Source organism: Gekko japonicus, unplaced genomic scaffold (genome assembly GCF_001447785.1).
Source record: "Gekko japonicus isolate JY-2015 unplaced genomic scaffold, Gekko_japonicus_V1.1 scaffold4000, whole genome shotgun sequence".
NCBI lineage: Eukaryota > Metazoa > Chordata > Lepidosauria > Squamata > Gekkonidae > Gekko > Gekko japonicus.
In genome coordinates this window covers 1-8,204 of record NW_015176092.1, presented here as the reverse complement: position 1 = coordinate 8,204, position 8,204 = coordinate 1, and positions in this window count along the sequence as shown.

Genomic DNA, 8,204 nt, shown 5'->3' with positions numbered 1-8,204 from the left:
CTCTGTCCCATCCTCCCCCTTTCCTCCTCCCTCCTGTCTCCTCTGCACAGTCAAGAGCAGCACTGAAAAAAGATGTGAAAAAGAATGCACTCTGCACTTGCATTGTTTTTCTTAATACTTTCTCTAGCCAAACTTCCAAAATTAGATTCATCTCTATAATCATTCATTTTTAAAAAGCTCTGTTTAAAATACTGTCATGAGGTTAGATCCAGACAGGGGTCATTTCCTGTAGGAGCGCACAGGAGCGGAGCTCTGGCAGTAAAGAGCCCAGGGGGCGGGCACATGCAACAAGCCCCACCCCCCTGCTCCCAGTCCCCCCCAATAGCTAGCAATCCAAAACAGTCCAGTGGAGCCTGAGCGGTGGGTGTTGCCTTCTGACAAACTTCCGGTGATGTCAGGGTGTTTGGCATATGCAAATAAGTTATGCTAATGAGCTCCTGCACCTCTTTTTCTACGAAATGACCCCTGCTTGGCTCTGTCTCCTCATCTCCACTGTGCCTTGCCAGCTCACCTGACCATGGAGGGCCAAGGAGGTGGGCAGTGGCTTCCTTCCATGGTGCAGGGGGTGAGGAGGTTGGCTTCTCCCTAGGGTGTGGGAGGGAGGAGGGTGGATACAGCTCCCCATGGCCACCTTCCCACCTCCCACAGCACAGGAGGCCAGCTGAGTTTTTCTTGCCTTACAGCACCCGGAATACTTGGGCCAGCCCTGCATCCCTATGTTTAAAAGATGTTTCCTGAGAATGTGGCTACATTTCAAAGTTAATGATACAGAATTCTCATCAAAAGACATAGATGTATCAGAATTCCAATCTTAAAAAAAAAAATAAGTAGGCAGGGGGGAAAGACGCTGCATAGATCCTAAGTGGAAAGCAAGACAAAAATGCTGGTCTGTACAATGTCTGTTGGATACACAAGGTGTTAAGGTGGCAGCCAGTCTTGAATTACAATTTCTTCATTTGTCAAAAGGACATGAGTGAGCCTGTGGGCGCTTTTGAAATTTTGAGTAAGCATAGTGGGAGCCACAACAGAATGGCTGCCATTGGGGAGAGGTACTGGCTCTTTGCCTTTGGGAAAGTTGCTGTTTGGTTTCCTTGTGCAAAGACAGAGAAAGTAGTGTGCCCTCCACAATCACATGGAAAGTTTGCCATGGTTATATGTAAGAAACTCTGCATCTGTGGGTAAGCTTTGGGTGCACAATTCTGACATACCTTCCTAGGATGAGGTTAGCACTTTGCTGCCAGGCAGCTCATTCTAAACCAACTCCTTGTTTTTCCCCTGTTCCATTCAATGCCCTTTTGAAGTTATCTCCAGGGCTCCAGAAGTTAAGTGAACAGTCAGTGACATATCAGCGGGTGCCCACAGGTGCCATGTTGAGAACACTGCCCTAGATGCATAGTCTGCTTCAGCTTCTACCTGTCCCTCATTGGTACAAAAGCTATGTGCAACATACCCTTCTGGCTTTCTGTGATGAGCATGGTAATCTCAAGGGAAAATGTCCCCACTGCCATATATCTGTTTGTTTCCTGTGCTCCAAATAGTGTCCTATAATGAGACAAGGTACAGGAAGGAAACTGTCATCAGTATGACAACTTCAAGTCCAGTAGCACCTCCAAAACCAACAAGAGTTTCAGGGTATAATCTCTCAAGTGTCAAAGCTCCCTTCATCAGACACAAGTAGAGTAGAAATGGAGATCTCTGTGTCCTTTTATTTTATTTTTATTATCTGTGGGTAAGCTTTGGGTGCACAATTCTGACATACCTTCCTAGGATGAGGTTAGCACTTTGCTGCCAGGCAGCTCATTCTAAACCAACTCCTTGTTTTTCCCCTGTTCCATTCAATGCCCTTTTGAAGTTATCTCCAGGGCTCCAGAAGTTAAGTGAACAGTCAGTGACATATCAGCGGGTGCCCACAGGTGCCATGTTGAGAACACTGCCCTAGATGCATAGTCTGCTTCAGCTTCTACCTGTCCCTCATTGGTACAAAAGCTATGTGCAACATACCCTTCTGGCTTTCTGTGATGAGCATGGTAATCTCAAGGGAAAATGTCCCCACTGCCATATATCTGTTTGTTTCCTGTGCTCCAAATAGTGTCCTATAATGAGACAAGGTACAGGAAGGAAACTGTCATCAGTATGACAACTTCAAGTCCAGTAGCACCTCCAAAACCAACAAGAGTTTCAGGGTATAATTTCTCAAGTGTCAAAGCTCCCTTCATCAGACACAAGTAGAGTAGAAATGGAGATCTCTGCGTCCTTTTATTTTATTTTTATTTATTTTTTATTTTCACATTTATATCCCGCCCTATCCCGAAGGCTCAGGGCGGCTAACAGGGGCACCAAGTGCCAAGTAAAACAATATAATATAGTTTAAAACAAGAACATATAATTAAAACAATCACATATAGTTTAAAACCATAAATTACAATCAGATATAGCAATATACAGCAAACTTCAGCAAGAGGGAAGATCTTAACCTCACCTAGCTACCGACAGTCTCATACTCAAAGCCGTTTCCAGTGCCACGATCCACCCCCAGGGGGCGTGACAATCAGATGTTAAATTTGCTAGGGCATAGGGATGCAGATGGAATGATGACGGCGTTATCCTAGTCAGAAGGTGGGAGGGGTGTTGTACAGAATGCTTGTAAAGGATGCAGAAGAACAATGCAAAATGTAATCAGCTTGGGGGCAGAAAGTTAGCATTTGCAGTGAGATAAGTATCCTGTGTCCCTATTCAGCCCCTCCCCGCCAGGGATACACTATTCTGAACGTGAATTATCTCTGAAACTCTCTGTTATTTAAGTGCGGGCCATAAGACTGAATAAGTGCATTGAATTGGGACCTAGTAAGATTCTGGTGGAGTGTTAACGTTACAGAATGCTTGCAGTCACAGCAAACTGAATGAAAAGAAGTGAGGCTGTTTTTCTGTACAATAGTTGTTAGATTCCAGTCAGACAATTCGGGCTGTGTGTCACAGCAGGGTTTTGATTACTCCCAGGGGACATAGAGGGATGAAGGTGACAGGTATATCTTGTATCCTAGTGTACAAAAATAAATCCTTATTCTTCCTGGATCATCCAAACATTACAGATCTCAAGGTGACATAATTACAGATATTTCCATTTGCAAAGGATGGATCCTGTTGCCAATGACAGAATGAACCCGATGATAAACCTGCTGCGAGCATGTGGTACTTGGTGGAGTTCTCAGCCTTCCGAGGTGAAAACTGAAGGTAGTTGAAGTATATCTCTCCTTATATATAATTGAAGGCTTCCGAGGTGAAAACCGAAGTGAAGGTAGTTGAAGTATATTTGTTTAGAAGGCTATCTACCAGGGCTTATTCTTGGAACTTCTTTTTAATGCCATGACTCATTATAGGAACATGAGATGCAACAGGGCTGCTTCATCCACTCAGCATTTGTGACAACAGCATAAACTGGTGACTTGTATATGTGACTAAGCCACAACAAAGGAAAAAAATGTTCAAATAACCCAAAGTGAACTCAATATGTTGATTTAATCCTGGTTTCTTCCCCGGTGCGCCTCTTGTTCACTCTCCGAAAACAGAGATGCCTGATCAGAGTAAAGTCAACGAAAACAGTATTGGACAAAGCAAACCAGTATTTGAGCAATCGTCTACAAACTGCATCCTGTTTTCAGACTAACTACATGTAAATGAAATCATGTTTCCATGTTTTGTCTAAAGAGAGCTGATACTTTTCAATAGAGGCATTCACACATTCGGTTGAGAACATCACGCAATGAGCAACTGAAACCCCAAGTGATGCACCTGCATGTGTGAACAAACTGGCCCTGAACATTTGTAACGGCTTTCCCTGTAGCTGCATTCAGTCCTGTGCATCTGAGTTTGGAGAACAAATCTTCTAAGCCAGAGGAGTGACTCTCCTGAGTTGGAAAGCAGACATCTCTCACTCACTCTCTCTGTGTATTTCCTTGTTCTTTTTTATTATTTAAATTAAGGCCTCTGTATAGATCTATTGCACTAGGTACAGCTCTTCAATCTGATATGTGCAATTTTTTTATTTGAATCATTTATATATCACTTTTCCTATTTGCTCATGGAGGTTTACAATGGAATAACACAGCAGCAATTAAAAAACACTGATCAAGTAAGCCGAATAACAGTCCTAGATATTGGATTATTTATTTATTTAAGCAATGTTTAGGTGTCTTCTCTAGGCATTTGAAGTGGATTACAGACAAAAATAAAGCGTACAGAAAGCCAAGTTAAAATCTATGATGAAGCGAGACTGCCCAGAATAAATTCCAGTCAGGGCTCTTATTGTAGCAGGAACTCCTTTGCATATTAGGTGACACACCCCTAATGTAGCCAATCCTCCAAGAGCTTACAGTAGCCCCTGTAAGAAGAGCTCTGTAAGCTCTTGGAGGATTGGCTACATTAGGGTGTGTGTCGCCTAATATGCAAAGGAGTTCCTGCTACAAAAAGAGCCCTGCGACACACCCCTAATGTAGCCAATCCCCCAAGAGCTTACAGTAGCCCCTGTGAGCAGAGCTCTGTAAGCTCTTGGAGGATTGGCTACATTAGGGTGTGTGTCGCCTAATATGCAAAGGAGTTCCTGCTACAAAAAGAGCCCTGCGTTGCCTTCCAAAAGAAGCCCAGATAGAACTGCACGGAATCCTATTTGTGACTGAGCCAACGAAGACTTGCTGGGAAAGGTCGCTTTACACAGTTTGTAAAAGCGAACGAGGATGGGGAGTCTGAGCCCCTACCCTCTTGAACAGATCACTCCACAGAGTGGAGGCAACCACCACGAGTGCCACTGATCTCATGGAGTATAGCTGTGCCTCCTGACATGAGGGCACTTCCAATAAAAAATGGTTGGGCTGAGTGAAGTGGATAGATGGGTCTATACAGAGACAGATGGGCCTTCAAGTCTAAAGGCCCCAGTTATGGAGGGCTCTAAAAGTTAAAACCAGCACCATGAATGGTTTTTGTTGTTGTTGTTGTTCAGTCGCACAGTCGAGTCCGACTCTTCGCGACCCCACGGACCAGATCACGCCAGGCCCTCCTGTCTTCCGCCGTCCTCTGAAGTTGGCTCAGTTTCATGTTCGTTGCATCGATGACACTGTCTAACCATCTCATCCTTTGCCGTCCCCGTCTTCTTTAACCTTCAATCTTTCCCAGCATCAGGGTCTTCTCCAGTGAGTGCTCCCTTCTCATTTGGTGGCCAAAGTATTTGAGCTTCCGTTTCATTATCTGGCCTACCAGGGAACAAGTGCGCAAGGGTCAGCCAAGGCACACCTGCCTGATTCAGGCCCATATGTCCATTCTCTGTAAATATCTGGATTGATCAATAACTCTGATCAACAGGACATAGCTTTAAGTCCGATGACCTTTGACCATCCGTAGTGCCTGTGGAACTAGCTTGTTAATCATTGTACCAATGTAAGCACCCTTAAGACAAATCCCCCTGAAAGTGATTGTTCTCCTCTGGTTTCTGTATGTGAGCTCTCAACCCCAGCGCACAGTGGGTGGGGTGGGGGCAGAATGCGCATAAAATAAACGCTTGCTGCCTTGAGAGGCAGACTGATTTTCTACCCTCGAGAAAGTTGTCTCTGTGATTCCTTCAAGAACAGTCAGGGTTGATTTATTTTAGGATTGACTGATTTGATCTCCTTGCAGTCCAAGGGACTCTCGCGAGTCTTCTCCAGCACCATAGTTCAAAACGGTACTTGAAAACAACTTCTCAGCCAATGTAATTGTAGAACAGGGATAACATGGGCATCTCATCCTATCCTAGCTAACAGCCACACTGCAGCATTCTGTTGACGTCTCCAGGCTACTTTCAAGAACTGCTCTGTATTGCAGTAATGCAGTCGGGGAGGTTATGAAGACATGGATCAATGTGGCCAGGTCAGCATAGTCAAGGAGGGGGGGGGAGTTTACTAATCAGATGCAATTGATAGAAAGCACTTTTGGCAGCTGCGACAATCTGGCATTCAAAAAGTCGGATCTAACAGCACTCCTAAACTTTTCATCTGATCAGATGGGGATAATAGAACCAGCTAATTCATCCCCTCAAGATCATCTGCTTTCCTGACTAACATCACTTCCATCTCCATTCAGATACAATTTTTCTCCCTTGTCCATCCAGACACTGCATCCAAACACTAGTTTAGGCAGGGCTCTTTTTTGTAGAAAAAGCCCAGCAGGAACTCATTAGCATAATTGGCCACCTCCAACAGCAGAAACTCATTAGCATATTAGGGCACACCCCTGACAGCACAACTCATTGGCATATTAGGCCGCACCCCCATGTTACCAGAAGTGTGGTTATCCAGCCACACCCACCTTTTGCTTCTTATTCTGTTTACCCAGGGCTTTTTTGTAGCAGGAACTCCTTTGCATGTTAGGCCACACACCCCTAATGTAGCCAATCCTAATGAGTTTCTGCTGTTGGGTGTGGCCTATTATGCTAATGAGTTCCTGCTGGGTGTGGCCAACTTGGAAGCCAGCCGGAACTCCGTTCCTGTGTGTTCCTGCCCAAAAAAAGCCCTGAGTTTAGGACAGAGACAGCAGCATCTGAAGGCTCAGGCAGAGAAATGTACAGTTTGATGTCATCTGCATACTGATGACAACCGACTCCAAAACTTAGGATGATCTCATTCAAGAGTCTCCTATAGTAATTAAAGCGCATGAGAGAGAGAGCAGCAGATTCCCAAGGGTTTGATTCTGCCTCTGAAACGAACGTGTTTGCTACCAATCTGACAGGAAAGGCCAAAACCAACAAAGGGCATTTCCCAGTATTCTAAGCACCTGCTCTGAACAGTTCAGCAGAATATTAAGGCCGATGTTATCATAAGTGGCTGACAAATCTAAGAGGATCAAATAGGAAGCATTACACTTATCCATCTGCAACTAGAGATTATACACCAGTGTAATTACTGACATGTCTGTCCCATAACTAGGCCCGAAAGCCAGCTGCAAAGGATCGAGGGATGGTCTCATCCAGCTGACCCTGAAGTTGTTCTGCTGCTACCTGCTCTGTCACCTTCCCCAAAACATGACAACTGAGATAGGTTTATAGTCAGCCAGGGCATCTTTGTCCAATGAAGATTTTGTTTTCCAAGAGAGCCCATATATATTATATTAATAGAGTACATACAGGGCTATTTTTGGGTAGGAACGCACAGGAACGGAGTTCCGGCTGGTTTCAGAGATGGCCATGCCCACTACAGCCAAAATCTCTGCATGTACATGGCTACAGAGGGAAGGCCTGGAGAGTGACTCCCCCAGCGACTCTGAGGCGTATTAAGCAATCTTGTTTCATTCCATTTCCATTCACTTGTTTCATCTATGTTATCTTGCATGCAAAAAAAAAATAATGTTGTTACCATATGGTTTGGTTTGTGTCTTTAAAGGGCTTGAATTGATATTTATTGATTGATTTAATTGGGTTTATTTCCCACGGGCTCAGGGCAGCTCACAGCCGTTTGAGTAACAATACAATAATAAATACAGTACACGCAGAATTAAAATTTTAAAATCAACAACAGCACAGACTCTCTTTCTGGCATCCTCCAACTCCTCCCACAAGTGCAGGGCATATATATACAGACCCCATTCAGCAGATGCCAAGACAGTTGTTAAGAGGGTGATTCATACAAGGGCAGTTCACCCAGGCAATTCACCCGAACCATCCGCCGCCTCAACCAAAGACCTGAGATTCAATCATAACATGCATGCTCTTGTCCTAGACATTTCTAGAAATACCCAACACAATTTCACAGTTTAATTTTCTAAAAAAATTCAACTGGTTGCATTTTAGTAGTTGAAAGTATTATTATGGCCCCGGTCACACGGAGCATTAGCCATGCTACAGAGACGGAAGATAGGTGGATTTTCCGGGCTCGATCTCACCGCCACATCTGGGAAGCGTAGAGCTCCCGTGGCGAACCGGAGGCTTCCCGCCGAAGATGCGCGGTTAAAAACTAGTACCTCGGAGGTACTAGTTTCCGCTAACCGCGGGGCAAGGGCAGGCATCTGATCGCATTTCCGGTGGTAGTTCCGGCGCCCGCCCATGCCCCCTCGTATAAAGGGTTTTTTTTCCAACTGTCCATGGGATGAGCACAAGCACCCAACGGGGCATGCACACACTTTGGTGTCCGGAAAAAACCCACCCGTTTGCCACGACACTTCTTTGCCGTGGCACAGGATTGTGG